This window comes from Marmota monax, unplaced genomic scaffold, assembly GCF_021218885.2.
Source record: "Marmota monax isolate L192 unplaced genomic scaffold, Marmota_monax_Labrador192_F-V1.1 WCK01_AAM20220418_F8-fsc00158, whole genome shotgun sequence".
In the NCBI taxonomy this organism is placed as follows: Eukaryota; Metazoa; Chordata; class Mammalia; order Rodentia; family Sciuridae; genus Marmota; species Marmota monax.
In genome coordinates, this window is record NW_026694092.1 from 828,980 (window position 1) to 843,511 (window position 14,532).

The following is a 14,532-nucleotide window of genomic DNA, read 5'->3' on the forward strand; positions in this document are numbered from 1 at the left end:
ATAATTGTTGCACCAATTTGAAATCCCACTAGCAATGTACAAGTGTACCTTTTTCTTCACATCCTTTCCAACATTTATTGTTGCTTATAGTCTGGACAATTGCCATTCTGACTGGAGTGAGATAAAATCTTAGAGTAGTTTCGATTTGCATTTCTCTAATTGCTAGAGAAATTGAACATTTTTTCATATATTTGATGATAGATTATATATCTTCTTCTGTGAAATGTCTGTTTAATACTTTAGCCCATTTATTGATTGGGTTATTTGTTTTTTTGGAGTTTTTTTACGTTCTTTATATATCTTGGAGATTAGTGCACTAACTGATGTGCATGTGGTAAAGATTTTCTCCTGTTCTGTAGGTTCTCTCTACACATTATTTTTTCCTTTGCTGAAAAGAAGTGTTTTAGTTTGAGTCCATCCCATTTATTGATTCTGGAATTTATTTCTTGTGCTTTTGGAGTCACGTTAAGGAAGTCGGATCCTAAGCCAACATGACAAAGATTTGGGCTTAATTTTTCTTCTTTTAGGCCCAGGGTCTCTGGTCTAATTCCTAGGTCTTTGATCCACATCCCAGCTTCCTTTTGGTCATATGGTGTATGAATTCCCTAACAAAGGGACCTACCTTTATTCTTAGTTGTATCTTCCCATTACCTTTTCGCCCCACATCAAAAAGAACAGAATGTAGAAGAATACCTGCTGCCCAAGTGAGCCACAGTAAATGTCGTGTTTAATAGAATGAATAATTAAAATGGCTTATCTTCTTGCCCTCACTTCATGTCAATATAAACAGCTTTTTGTGTGTATGTGTGTGTGTGTGTTGCTGGGGATTGGAGATTGGGGATTGAACCCAGGGCCTTTTGCATGCAAGGCAAGCACTCTACCAACTGGGCTACATCCCCAGCCCATAAACAGCTTTTTTGTCACTTGCTCTTGCTGGTAGTTCTGACTTGTTTTGAAATCAATGCATTTGTTTATTTTCTCCTTTATGAAAGAGGGATTAAAATCCCTAGTTGTACAAACAATATAAATAAAATGATATTAAGAAGAAGAAACATTACATTTGGGAAAAATGGATTAGACAACCATTTTCAGGGACCTGTGTTTCCAGTGACATCTCCAAAAAGATAACTTCCTGTCCAGCACAGCACAACAATAATTGGGAGCAAAGTGTGTTACAGACCAAGGGAGTCAAAGAAATGAATAACATAAAGACCGATTCTCCAAAGCAAAGACTTTTTCTGAGAATAATAGGAAATTGCAATCTGGGACAAGCCTACCATGGCAGACCACAGATGCTTTCAAAGGGGTTGGGAGAAAGGAGAACCTTTGAAAAAATAAGGCATCCAGGTAAGCTATCTGGAAACAAAGAATATTGGTTACAAAGGCTTGTTGCAAAAGTTGTCATGAGCTCATTGCGGATACAGCCATTATTAGGCAAGTGTCCTTATCCAAGCAGTTATCTGGAGTACTGAAATTTTAAGGAATTATTTGGATAGTTCCTATCTCATAGGCATGTGGTGCAAGAACCCCTCCTCTAAGAGCATCTCTTCCATGGCCTCTGCCTCCATTATTTTTAGGGTTTGATATTAATGACTCCATTTTGATACTGATAACTTTCATAATATGCTAACAAAAGTTTTAAGAGGGAGGGAAGGAAGGAAGGGCAGAAATTATACATAATAATTGTTGCAAGGCATGTTGCACACCTGTAATCCCAGCAACTTGGGAGGCTGAAGCAGGAAGATGGCCAACCTCAGCAACTTAGTGAGGCTCTAAGCAACTTAGGTAAACCCTGTCTCAAAATAAAAAATAAAAAGAACCATAATGTAGTTCAGTGATAAAGTGCCCCTGGGTCCAATCCCTGGTACAAAAAAAGAAAAGAATCATTTACAAATATATGAAGGTTGGGAGGCCTGTCTTTGTAAATTTAATAACAACTTTCTTTTGGTTGGTTGATTGAGGATAATTTTGATAGTGAGATGTTTATTTCCAGGATCAGGATTTCTAAATACATCAAGGAGGTCCAGCTGGTAGCTGGGATAAAGCATGAATGTCAGGAGCCCCAAGGAGCTGCTAAGGAAAGACCTGTCCTTTGCAAACTTTAGAAAAGGGAGAAAATGCTCACTGTCAGCATTCCCTGTTGGTCATTTACAGAGTATGTCTGCCAAGTCAGAATGCTGACATAAAACCCAAATAATGAACAACATCCAATTCTTTCAAAGAATGTGGATTTATTCACAAAGGCATCTACTAGTAGATTCTTTTCAGTTCTAGGAGCCAAATTATTCACTTCTTATCTCCTGAAGGTAACTGAGGAGAGCTTCAAGTGGGGAAGATTAAAAAAAAAAAAAAAAAAAAAAAAAAAAAAGCCAAATGGAGGCTTCTTGGAAAAGCTCTTTGATACAACTAATTGTGATGCTCTGCTGGATAATTTGCTTGCTTCAAGTGCATGATTAATGGAATTATTATTCATAATTAGGAAATGCCCAGAGAGCAAAAAACATAAACAATATTCTGACTACCTGTCAGTAATTATCAAGCTCACATTAATAATGCCCAGGAAATAAAAAGGTTCTGGCATTTTCTTTTAATTTTATTTAGGAATGCCATTTCCTAACAGCAATTGAGTGCCGTGGGCAGGGTAGAGCCTGTGGATTATATCTACTTGAAGTGCTATTTCTCATGGCATCCCGTGCAGAGTACACAGAGGAGGCCAGTCAGATGTCATTGCTTAATTAATTAGGGCTTTTCTATGAGGATCCTTTGTAAATGATATCTTCCACTTCCCTATCTCTACCTGAAATCACATGCACTACACCATAGGGGAGCCATTCTTCTCTGCCACCGAGTAATAATTTCATAGAGGAAACAAAATTGTAGAAATGGAATAGAATGGCATTAATGGCTTGAAGAATCACACTTGGGGACTTCTTAAATTCCCTTGAAAGGATATCTAATTAGTTTCATCTTCTCTGAGAAGTCACAATGCCCAAAGCACCAAGTGAAAGGTAACATTTAGGCAATAGGGAAGTAAGACAAGGAAGGGAGGAGGCCATGGTGGCTATGTTAATCAGGTAGTCACTACTGAGGGCAATTAGTGCTCAATCCCACCAGGGACCTATGGCCTAGCTGTCATTGGTTGACCATTGCTTCTTGAGGTTACTAACCTCTTGGGGTGTTTTGTCCTGCCCCTTATAGACTCTAAGTTAGCTTCCAACAAAGCCCTGTCAGAGTAGGGAGTGTGCAGTAAGCTGACTTTAGCATATTGAGATAAACGATGAGTGAAGGGGTAGGTTACTGTTTTACTCAGCTTTTTGATCACTGTGATCAAAAGACATGACAAGAACAATAAAAAGAGGAAAAGTTTATTTGGGGACTCATGGTTCTAGAGGTCTCAGTTCATAGACATCCAGCTCTATTCCTCAGAGTCTGAGGCCAGGCAGAACATCATTGTGGAAGAGTGTGGCAGAGGGAAGCTGCTCACCAGGAAGGCTGGGAGGAGAGGGGGAGAGGGAGAGGGAGAGGGAGAGCTCAGCTCAACAAGGACAAAATATATACTCAAAAGGCACACCCCTAGGGACCCACCTCCTCTAGCCACACCCTACCAGCCTTCAGTTACCACTCAATTAATCCCTATCAGGGGATTAATTCACTGATTGTGTTAAGACTACCATAACCTAAATTCTCAGGCACTGTCTTATACATACTACTTTTGAGGGATACCATATATTTAAACCATAACAGGTACCAAGATTATTAGTTAAGGGGCTCAAACCAAAGGTGAAAAACTTCTAATCCCTACCTAGAACAATCTAGACCACTGATTCAGAAATCTTTTTTTTAATTCTTGTTTTTAGTTGTTGATGGATCTTTGTTTTATTTATTTATATGTGTTGCTGAGAATCAAACCCAGTGCCTCACACATGCTAGGCAAGCGCTCTACCACTGAGCTACAACCCCAGCCCCTGATTCAGAAATCTTTAATAGCTCCTCTTAGAAGGCCACTAAGCAAGCCAATACAGTTTCCCTGGGATTATCATATGGAATAGAGCTGGAGGCCAGATACAACATTTTGCAGAATATACTAGTATTTCTACACTGTATGACAGACACCTATTTAGGAAACTTGCTGCTCATTAAGTTTCCCACTAATATCTCTTGGGCTCATTGGGAATTTTCAGTGTGTGGCAATTTCTGAGCTGCATGCTTAGTGCATGGTAGAAGGTTATTGTTCTATGTCATGGTCCACTGCTTAACACAATATGCCAACAGCCAGAGGGATGGTTTTCTTCCCCACTGAGTCTCTCAGATGAGATACTTTCCCAACATTATCATTATTGTCTCTGTAACTTGATTTTCTATCAGAGTTAGATCTTTGGAGAAAAATAGATTTTAGCTTTTCCCCAAGAAATGAATCTCAGTGGTGATGTTATTAACAAGTTCAACTCAGATAAAACACTTTATTCTTATTGCTGCAAATATGTATCATTTGCATTATCTATAAACTTATTTTTCTCTGTAGTTTGAGAACATAGTTTTGCAATGACATACAGTTTTGCAACAGATTTGCTAATATTTCAGTTACTAAAACATGAGTTTTATTTTAGCATTGTTTTATGAATGAAAAACAGTTAATTATGTCATGACAGGGTTATAGATCTTCCTTTATCATTTGAGATCTTATAAAAGCTAAACTCTGGCAGGGATTTCTTTTTCTGATTTGTGATAATTTTGAAATTTTTGTGGGGGCAATGCTGGGGATCCAACTCTGGGTTTCACACATGCTGGGCAAGTACTCTACCACTAGGCTACATCCCCAGCCCTAATTTTAAAACTTTTTTTTTTTTTTTTTTGGTACTGGAGATTGAACTCAAAGTACTTTACCAATGAGCCATATCCCCATCCCTTTTTATTTTTGCTTTGAGATAGGGTCGTAAAAATTGCTTAGAGCCTCACTAAGTTGCTGAAGCTGGCCTTTAATTTGTGATCCTCCTGCCCCAGCCTCCCAAGTGGCTAGGATTACAGGAGTAAGTCACCGTGCCTGACTGAAACTTTTTAATTGTACCTAGTATGTTCTATGAAAATGAAAATGAAATATTTCCCACTGTTTTCATCCTGACAGGATTTCCAAAGAATAAGGACATTTTATTGCTTCAGTGCTATGTAGTTAACAACTTCAGATAACAAAACTAAGACATAAAAACATAAACTCAATTGTTCTAGGTCACAAAGTTTTCTTATCTGTAAAAAGAGAGTGATAATGGAACTTACTTTGTAAATTTATTATGATCTTAAATGAGTAAACACTGTAAACACTCTATGAAGCGCTGATAGAGTAAGATCTATACAATTGCTTTTCCAAATGAAATAGATAATTAGACCAGCTTTCTTCCTCGTCCTTATTTACAATTTTTTTTTTGCTCTTACTCATATTAGACACAAAAAGAAACTACCAATTCTTCCACAAAGATGCAAGATCATTCATTTTTATATAGTTGTGTGCTTTATGACATCATTGAAACCTTCCTTGGCAACAATATGAAGGTATTGAATGGTATGTTAAATTGAAATGTGAATATTGTCCTTAACCAAGTAGCTGGATTTATGAAATGGAGCCTTCAGATTTGATTTATTTTCTCTGCTTTTAAATGCAGCCAGGTGCCTTAATGGAAAGAATACCTTAGGCTAGTCCCATTTAGTCATCAGTTGGCTTTGGTATATCAAGAATTCTCTCTTACTCTCAATATCTGTAGACCTTGAAAAACTTAAGGACTTAGATCCCTCAGAAATAAAGTTCTGATTTACTCTCCCATTCAAACAAGAGGCTAAGTGCTTGTTCATGATGATGAAAATCTGGAGTTCTGATAAAACAGAAGGTGGTGAATATATTCCACCTTCAAAGTCAGGTAAAACAGCAGTCGTAAAATTATTTAGAACTTCATAAGAGGTTACAATTGTCAAGGATTGGATTGTCAAGGATTAATGCTTTTACAGGGCTGGGGCCTTCTGGGAAACTGAAGTGCATGACTCCTCATATTCCCATGCCACACCCTTCATCCCAATTCTTGCAATGAGGTCAGCAAGATTTTAGGCCTTTACTCAGAATTACAGGTATGAGTTTACTAGAAAGGATAGGAAATGGGAAAGGGGATATTCTCACAAGAAAGAGTGGATCTTCTCATAGAGGAGGGGGATGGTGTGTCCCTCCTGCCTTCTAGTTTAATTGGGAGTCCCAGGGAAATTTCCAGAATCCTCCCCAAGTCTACCTTCTGACTTTTGACTGAAAGCATAGGAATTGCATGGACTGCCGCCAAGAGAGAATGGTATGGTGCTCAGAGTTAACGTTTAAGGAAATTGAGTTCCTCTGTTTTTGTCTCAGTTTTTTGCCCCCCTTAATCAGTTCATTACCCTTTGAATCACCCCCACCAAGTTTTCTTTGTGAGGGTTTTGATGTTTTAGTATCAGGGTTTTTTTTTTTTTTTTTTTTTTTTTGGGGGGGGGGATAGTTTTGATGATAAGGAAGGGCCACCTGATAGTGTGTGACATTATTTCCAAGCAAGTTTTTCTTAAGGAGAAACTATGGCTAGGGGAGGTTTTAACATAACAAGTCTGCATCTTCCAGGTGCTTGATTATCTGTCAGATGAGGCTCCCTGTGGTTTTCTGTTGCCCTTCACTGTCCTTCCCTGCTCATCCATTCATGGCTGACTAGCTACTAAACAATGCTATGCAAATTGTGCAAGTAGATTAGAAAGGTACAATTGACTAACCAAGTTTATGTACTTCTCCAGACTCTCTTGGACCTAGATGCCTCCACTACCACCTTAATAAGATGCTTTCATGGAAATATTTCCTAACACAGCCTCCCAGGGTGACCCCAGGCCTGCATGAGGACTCGGAGAAGGAACCCCCACAGCTCAGACATCAAAGTCCTATAATCTATGGAAGCTATTGTTACTCACACCCCTTCCTCATTTGGATGAAGTCCTGCATCATTAAAAGGGGAGTCTGACTTTCCTAGTGGTTGCCTAGAGAAGCTCAGTAACACAACCTGAAGATTTCAGATGTTAATATTCTGTGGGGCAAGCTTGGACTAGAATGATACAATAAGCAAGAAGGTTCAATTTGATAAATCTTGCTCATTTTCTTCTTCTACAGACTCTTTTGAGGTGCAGTATTCTCATATAATTCTCAGGTGTTAGTCCATGTGATCAATCAAATAGCTAACTTTTCTTATGAAGCTGTATTCAGTGTGATAATACAGCGTGTTGCACTTTTTCTTTTGCATCTGTTTTCTTTTTTGTCTCAATTCCTCCCCTCTCTCACCTCTTCCATGATATTTCACACTTCCTTCCACTTCACTCTCAATGAAATATGAGAATTTAAGCTTTGCTGCAAATTAGCTGTTTTCTAAGGAATCTGGACTAAGGTAAAGGTATTCTTTGTGCATGCATAAATTTAGGTTGTCTGTACAAGGAAATTCTGGGAAGATATGGAAAACTTCTTGTCAGAAAAAGGAACAAGAAGTCAATAATATGAAAAATCACAGGAAGAAAGGAGGTGGTGCAAGATGCATGAAGTAGAAGATAAAGAAAACAAATACGGGTGGAAAGAAGTGAGAAAATTACTCACCAGATTTGAGCATTAAACTTCCCTTGAGATATTTCTTAAGAGAAAGGAAAGGTAATAAATTTTGAATATAAAGTGGAGAGTATTGTTGATAGAAAAAGAGATATAAAGTCCCAGAAGGAGCCAGGCTATCAGGAATCTCTCTTCCTTTCTGCCATAGTAATTTTTTAAAAGAATTCTATGTAGATGTTTATGTCAAAAACAACATATTATAAGTTGAGATAAAACAAAAGCTGAAGCATGACTTTGCCTATTTACTTGAAAAGTGAATGAGAAGAAAAAAACTGAGGTCAAAGAATATTCAAAATATCCCTTTAAGGGTTTTCTTTTCAAGTTTATTTGAATTTTGGCTTAGAGACAGTAACAAGTTTAAAAGTTCTCTGGAGCCAGAGCACAAGTATAAATGCCTATATCTTCTATATCATTGATTCTCAAACATTATTATGAATCGGAATTAAGAGTTTATTAAAACCTAGCTTGCTGGACTCTGCATCCACAGTTTCTAATTTAGTACTTAGAGGCAGTACTGAAAATCCAAAATTAAAAAAAAATTCCAGAAGATTCTGATGTTGCCAATCTGGGGACCAAATATTGGAAGAGTGATACTATGTTTGAGTCAAAAGATATATAATTTTAAAATTTATGATTATAAGAAATTCTGTCACTGAATATCCTACAGAGACTGTTAGAAGAACAAATTTCAAATTTAGAGCCAGGACTGTTTTAGGAAGATTTAAGTTGCACTGCTAAAAATAATTTTCCCACTTAGTTTCTTGAACATTTGAAAGTTAATTTTTAAAATAGGTGTTTCATAAATAGCTAGCAGTAGCGTTATTGTGCTGTAAGTAAGTGGTTCCATCTGGTAGCAGTTTTTCTGCTGCATAAGCATAAATTAAGCCTTTCTGGAGAACAATCTGGATGGGTTAGCTGAGTTATCTTTTGCCTTCCTTCTGTTCCATAGAAGAAAAAAAAATACTGAAGCATATATGTATCTCTCCCCCCAACCCTTAAGACAAATGTGAGCCCTCAAGCATTTCTCTGAATATCTGCTGTTAGAAGTCAATGAGACATTGAAAAATTGCTGTTTGGATTATCCAATCAAAGTAAGAGTAGCCATATGATAGGGTAGAGTTTGTCTTAAAATACAGGCTATATAGGTTATGAGATGAATAGCTCTGTTTCTCCATAACTCAAGAGAGTTTGGTAAAAAGGGATTAGACCAGTGGCTTATATCTTGGCTGTACATTACAGTTTACAAAAACTCAAAAATCCTGGCCTCAGTTCAGATTCATTAAATCAATCTGAGGGTGAGACTTAGGCATCAGTTGTTTTTTTTTTGTTTGTTTGTTTGTTTTTTTGTTTTGTTTTGTTTTTTTAAGATCTGAGCAGACAGATTGAGAAGCAGTGGTCTAAATAGAAAACAAGTCATTTTTCCCACAGAAAGCATTATAAAGTCTGTTTCTAGCAGCAACAGACTGCTATTTTGCATGAAGGAAGGCAATCTTTGACTCTTCCCTGAAATAAAATGTGTGTTTTCTTAAATTGAGGCATTTTCACTAAATTTATTGAGACTTGAAAAATGTTGAAAATCCATTTTCATTTTCATAATGACATTAGTCATAGAATATAATCAAAGACTGAATTGAGGCAAATTATATTCCATTCTAGTATAATTATGTCAAAATGAACCCCAATATTATGTATAACTAATGCACTAATAAAATAACTAAAAAGACAATAGAGCATCTATCCATTAATTCTAAAACAGAAAATTCATATGCAGGCTTTTATATTTAAAAGCTAGTAACCATACAGACTGGAAAGTTACATTTGAGAATTTGGAATTTGGAAATGGTAAGAGGCTTCATATTCAGGCTTACAGAAATTCCTAGGGGTTGAAGAATAAAAGAAGCAATGGAATAAAAGGACAAATCAGTGGAGACTTGGAGGAGCAGGAAGGTCCTTGAACAGAGTATCCAGTAAGAAGGGAATGACAGTGTAGCAAATCACCACAGTACTTGAACATTGTATAATTACACAGAAATCCTGTTAAAGTTGAATCATCAGCATGTAACCATCCAACCTCTGTTTTCAAGACACCTTGAATTGCCTGGACCAGTCACTGAGTGAACATTTGAGGAAGGCTCCCTTTCACAGTGGCCATCATTTTGCAAGCGGACAGTTAGATGAGAATAGTGGGAACATGAAGTTAAGAGAATAATTCTATAAAATGGGCCCACTATGCTGACCTCTCACATGCTTTGTTTGCCAAAAAGTAATCTGCCTGCAGCCCCGCCTTGCCTAGGTCAGGCAATTGGTGTAGGTAATTGTTATGGTTTGGATGTGAGGTTTACAAATTATATTCCATGGCTGGTATAATTAATAATATAAGAAGGTTTGGAGGAGAAATGATGGGGTTGTGAGAGTATTAACCTAATCAGTTAATTGATCCCTGGTGGGATTAACTGAGTAGTCATTGAAAGCAGGTGGGGTGTGGCTGGAGCAAGTGGTTAATTGGGGGGCGGGGCCATGGGGTATATAGTTTGTATCTGGAGGGGGAGTCTCTCTGCTTGATGTGGCTGCTTCCCTCCTCCACCCTCTCCTGCTATGATGCTCAGCCCCACCTCAAGCCTCAAGGAATTGACCTGGCCTTCTATGAACTAAGATCTCTGAAAACGTGAGCCCTCAAACTTTTCCTCTTCTACAGTTGTTCTGGTCAGATCTTTTAGTCACAGCAGCACAATAGTTGATTAAATGGATGATGGGGGTTGAGAGAGGATGATGACGGGTTATCACTGGTTATCAAACAAAGGAAACTGGGTTGTTAACCTCTGCAATTGTGCTCCTGGGCTAACAGTTAACCTTTGTGTCCCTGCTCTTAGGCACATACACAGAGAAAAAAATAAAAGCTGGGGCTGGGGCTCAGTAGCAGAGTGCTCGCCTAGCATGTGCAAGGCCCTGGGTTCAATACTCAGAACCACATAAAAATAGATAAAACAACGGTATTGTGTCCAACTACAACTAAAAAATAAATATAAAAAAGAGAAGTCAATAATTAAGAGAGGGTCTCTGGGGTCTATAAAAAAAGCAAGACATACCCCCTTCCATGGACACCCGGCTCTGGGGACTCATCTCTTCAGAAAAGTCTATCTCTGTCCTTTTCTTAAATAAAACTTGCTTTCTGTGCTTGCCTCAATGTTTCTTAGGTGCTTAATCTTCAACATTGGGGAACAAGGACCTGTTCCTGATCTCTAAGACCAGTATCAATTTCAATTTTACCCAGACTCTCAAGCAAACATGATGTATGTTCATGTCCTTAGCCATCTTGTGGTCTACATCCAAATTCTTTGCTATAGATATTTCCATACACCCATTGAAACTTCTCAGAAATCTATTGGCCTATAAATATAAAATGTGTTACTCTTAAGTGAAAATTGTAGTGATGAAAGACAGAACTCAGCACCTATACTTCAAACCACCTATGAAGTATAAAGGCAGCCAGAGAGTCCTCTGAAACCAGGCAAAAGCAAGGTACTATCCTTCTTATTTATCATTTGCAATCCCTCCACCTTCCGAAGAGAGATCTCAGATGAATCATTGGTTAGATGGCATAGAGGAGATTTCCTTAGTAAAAGGATACATATTCAAATTCTTAGTTTAAGTCATAATGAAGGCCCTCTCCTAAAAGGTGGGTGGCTATAGAGCAAGATCAGTGTTTGAAGATCCAGGATGGGGACATGGCTGGGACCAGTAAGGCTGGTGCGACTAAATATTAGACACTATGGTATCCTGTTGTTGGTAGTGTGTCTGGTTTCCAGAAAGAAATAACAGAAATAAAGATGTCTAACTTTATAGAGTTTGCAATTTCATGGTGTCTGACCATTTTAGGCAGCATTGTGACCTCCTCTCTTTTTTTCAATAGCAAATTATGATTTTTATAAAAAGGATTTCATCAGTCATTAATAGTTGATGGATATTGAATCTAAAAATATTGACACTATTTCCATTTTGATGACTATCCTAAAATTACAAAATAAAAGCTTCATCTGTTTTAAAACAATTGAAGTTGCCAGTATGGATTTCAAATTAATTTTAAGAGAAGAAATTTCACAAATCACATCCCCTAGAAAGTTGTATGCTTTACTTTAAAACAAAGAGATGGGGGATATTAGTGTTATGTAAAGAAGACCCATATCTCCAAGATTTTGTGCAGAAAAAAATGACAAATAACACAAATAGAAAAGAGTAAAACCAAAAGAATAGTATAAGTTTAGCTAAGACTAATAAATGGAGACTTGAGAAAGAAACATACTGGAAAAAAATCACTTCTGAATTATATTTGCAGGAAGTAGAATAAGAAAAAGTTATGGGCTCATGTTATAATAGACTTTGGGAAAATATCTTCATCTCATGTTACTTATGTTTTCTCCCATCAAGTGACATGATTTTTAAAAACAAAATTTAAAACAAGTTTATGTTTTTAAGGATAATTCCAGGCCATAAGTTGGTGAAATGTTTCAAGGAGAACAGTTCCTAGTTGGGAGTTATATTTTTAGAGTGCTTATCATTATTTTCAGATATAATCTCTTTTTAGTGCATTTTAATTATGCAGAATAATAGGTTTCATTGTGGCATATATGTAATTCAAATAACATACTTTCATCATCTCCACCCCCCATTGCACTTCCTTTCCTTTCATCAATCCTTTTCTCTAATAGTCTCCCTATTACTTTCATATCCTCTTTTTCCCCCTAGTTTCCATCCATCTGAGGAAAAACATACTTGTCTTTTTGAATCTCACTTACTTTGCTTACTATTATGATCTCCAGTTCCATCCACTTTTTCCTGCAAATGACCCGACTGCATTTTTTTACACCTGAACAATACTCCATTTTGGACATGTACCACATTTTCTTTATCCATTCACTCATTGACTGGCGCCTAGGTTGGTTCCATGACTTGGTTGTTGTGAATTATGCTGGGATAGATACGAGTATGAAAGTATATCTATAGTGTGCTGATTTTAATCCCTTTGGGTACACATTCAGGAGTGGTATATCTGGATAATATGGTAGTTCTATTTTTAGTTTTTAAAGGGTCCTCCATACTGATTTCCATAGTGGCTGTACTAATATACATTCCTACAAACAGTGTACAAGGGTTCCTTTTCCCCCTGGCATCCTCACCAGCATTATTTTTATTATTATTATTATTATTATTATTATTATTATTATTATTATTATTATTATTATATTTGTATTCTTGATGATGGCCATTCTGACTGAAGTGAGATGCATTCTTAGTGTGGTTTGATTTGCCTTTCTCTGATGTCTAAAAATGTTGAACTTATTTTCATATAAATATTGTGCTGCTTTTGAAATGCTTTTCCACAAGAAACCTTTATGGCTCCTTGCTTTCTTCCTTCATGTGTTTATTCAAAATCCCATTTCAGTGAGGACTTTCCTGGTCTCTAAACTAAAATTCAGCTCACTGTACTAAAACTTTATACTTCCCTCTTTTATTTTTTTCTGTTTAACTCTTAAATCATTGCCTAATACACTATATATAATATATATATAACTTTTTAATCTTAATTGCGTGTCTACTCCACCAACATGTAAGCACCATAAACTTTATGTGTTTGTTCTTTGCTGCATTCCCAATGATAAGAATCATGCTTGGCAAAGAGTTAGCAACCAGTGCATATTTGTCAAGGGAATGGAAGAAAGGGTAAAATTCTGTAATGGAACCAGCCATATCTTTAAGCACTCCCTTGGAGTCTGGCAAAGCGCTAAGCACTTTGCATGCTAACCTATCCATAATTCCCTGTAACAGCTTTCCCTACAGGGATTATCTCCATGTAACAAGTTAGGAGATTCAGGCTCAGAAGTCACATAATTTGTCCAAGATCCCACACCAACACTAGTCCAAGATAATGTTCATGAATCTAAAGCTCCACTATTGCCCAACTCACTAAATACAAGGCACATCCCACCTTATCCATTGTCCTCAACATAATCAAAGGGGTGAGACATAAGTCTCTTAGGGTGAACTGGTTAGTTGACTGACTATTAAAAGTGGAAGGACTGAATGCATTTTTTAGCAAGAATTTGGTAGATTTTACTTGGCACTGCATCTTAAGGAGGTCAGGACCTCTGAGTTGTCATGGCGACAGAGAGCAGCTGCTCAGAAACTCATTTCCTGTGGAGTGATAATCCCTTCTTTCCAGTTTTAGCTGAGAACACATCTGGTAATTTGTTATGATATATTTGTCCCCAGTACTACTGGTTCTATTTAGACCTAATGTCTGACTTTTTCTTTTCTTTTCATTTTAAAAGTTAGTTTTATCTTTTCCAAAATTTCTGTGCTATGGTTAACTAATTCATAAGAACCCAGTACAACATAACATCATTATCATGGTTCTTTTTTATTATTGAGCTATAATTCACACCTAATGAAATTCATCATTTTAAAGAATACAATTTATTGGACTTTAGTAGAAAGTATGTATATAAGGTTTTGAAATCAAAACCAGTATCTGATTGCAGAACATTGGGTATAGTGAAACTCTATGCTCTTTAGCAACCATTACCCATTCTTTACTTACCCTGCCCCTGCCATGGTGAATCTAGTTTCTGTGTCCACATATTTTTCTATTCTAGACATTTGTTATAAATGGAATCATATAGCATGTTTTATTTTGTGACTGACTTCTTTCACTTAGCATAATGTTTTCAAGGTTAATTCAGTTATTAGTATTTTATTCCTTTTAATTAACAAGTGATAACAACAACAACAAAAAAAGAGGATTTATCAGGGATAACCCAGGAGTGCTTAACCACTGTGCCACATCCCAGCCCTTTTTTTGTATTTAGAGACAGAGTCTCACTGAGTTGCTAAATGCC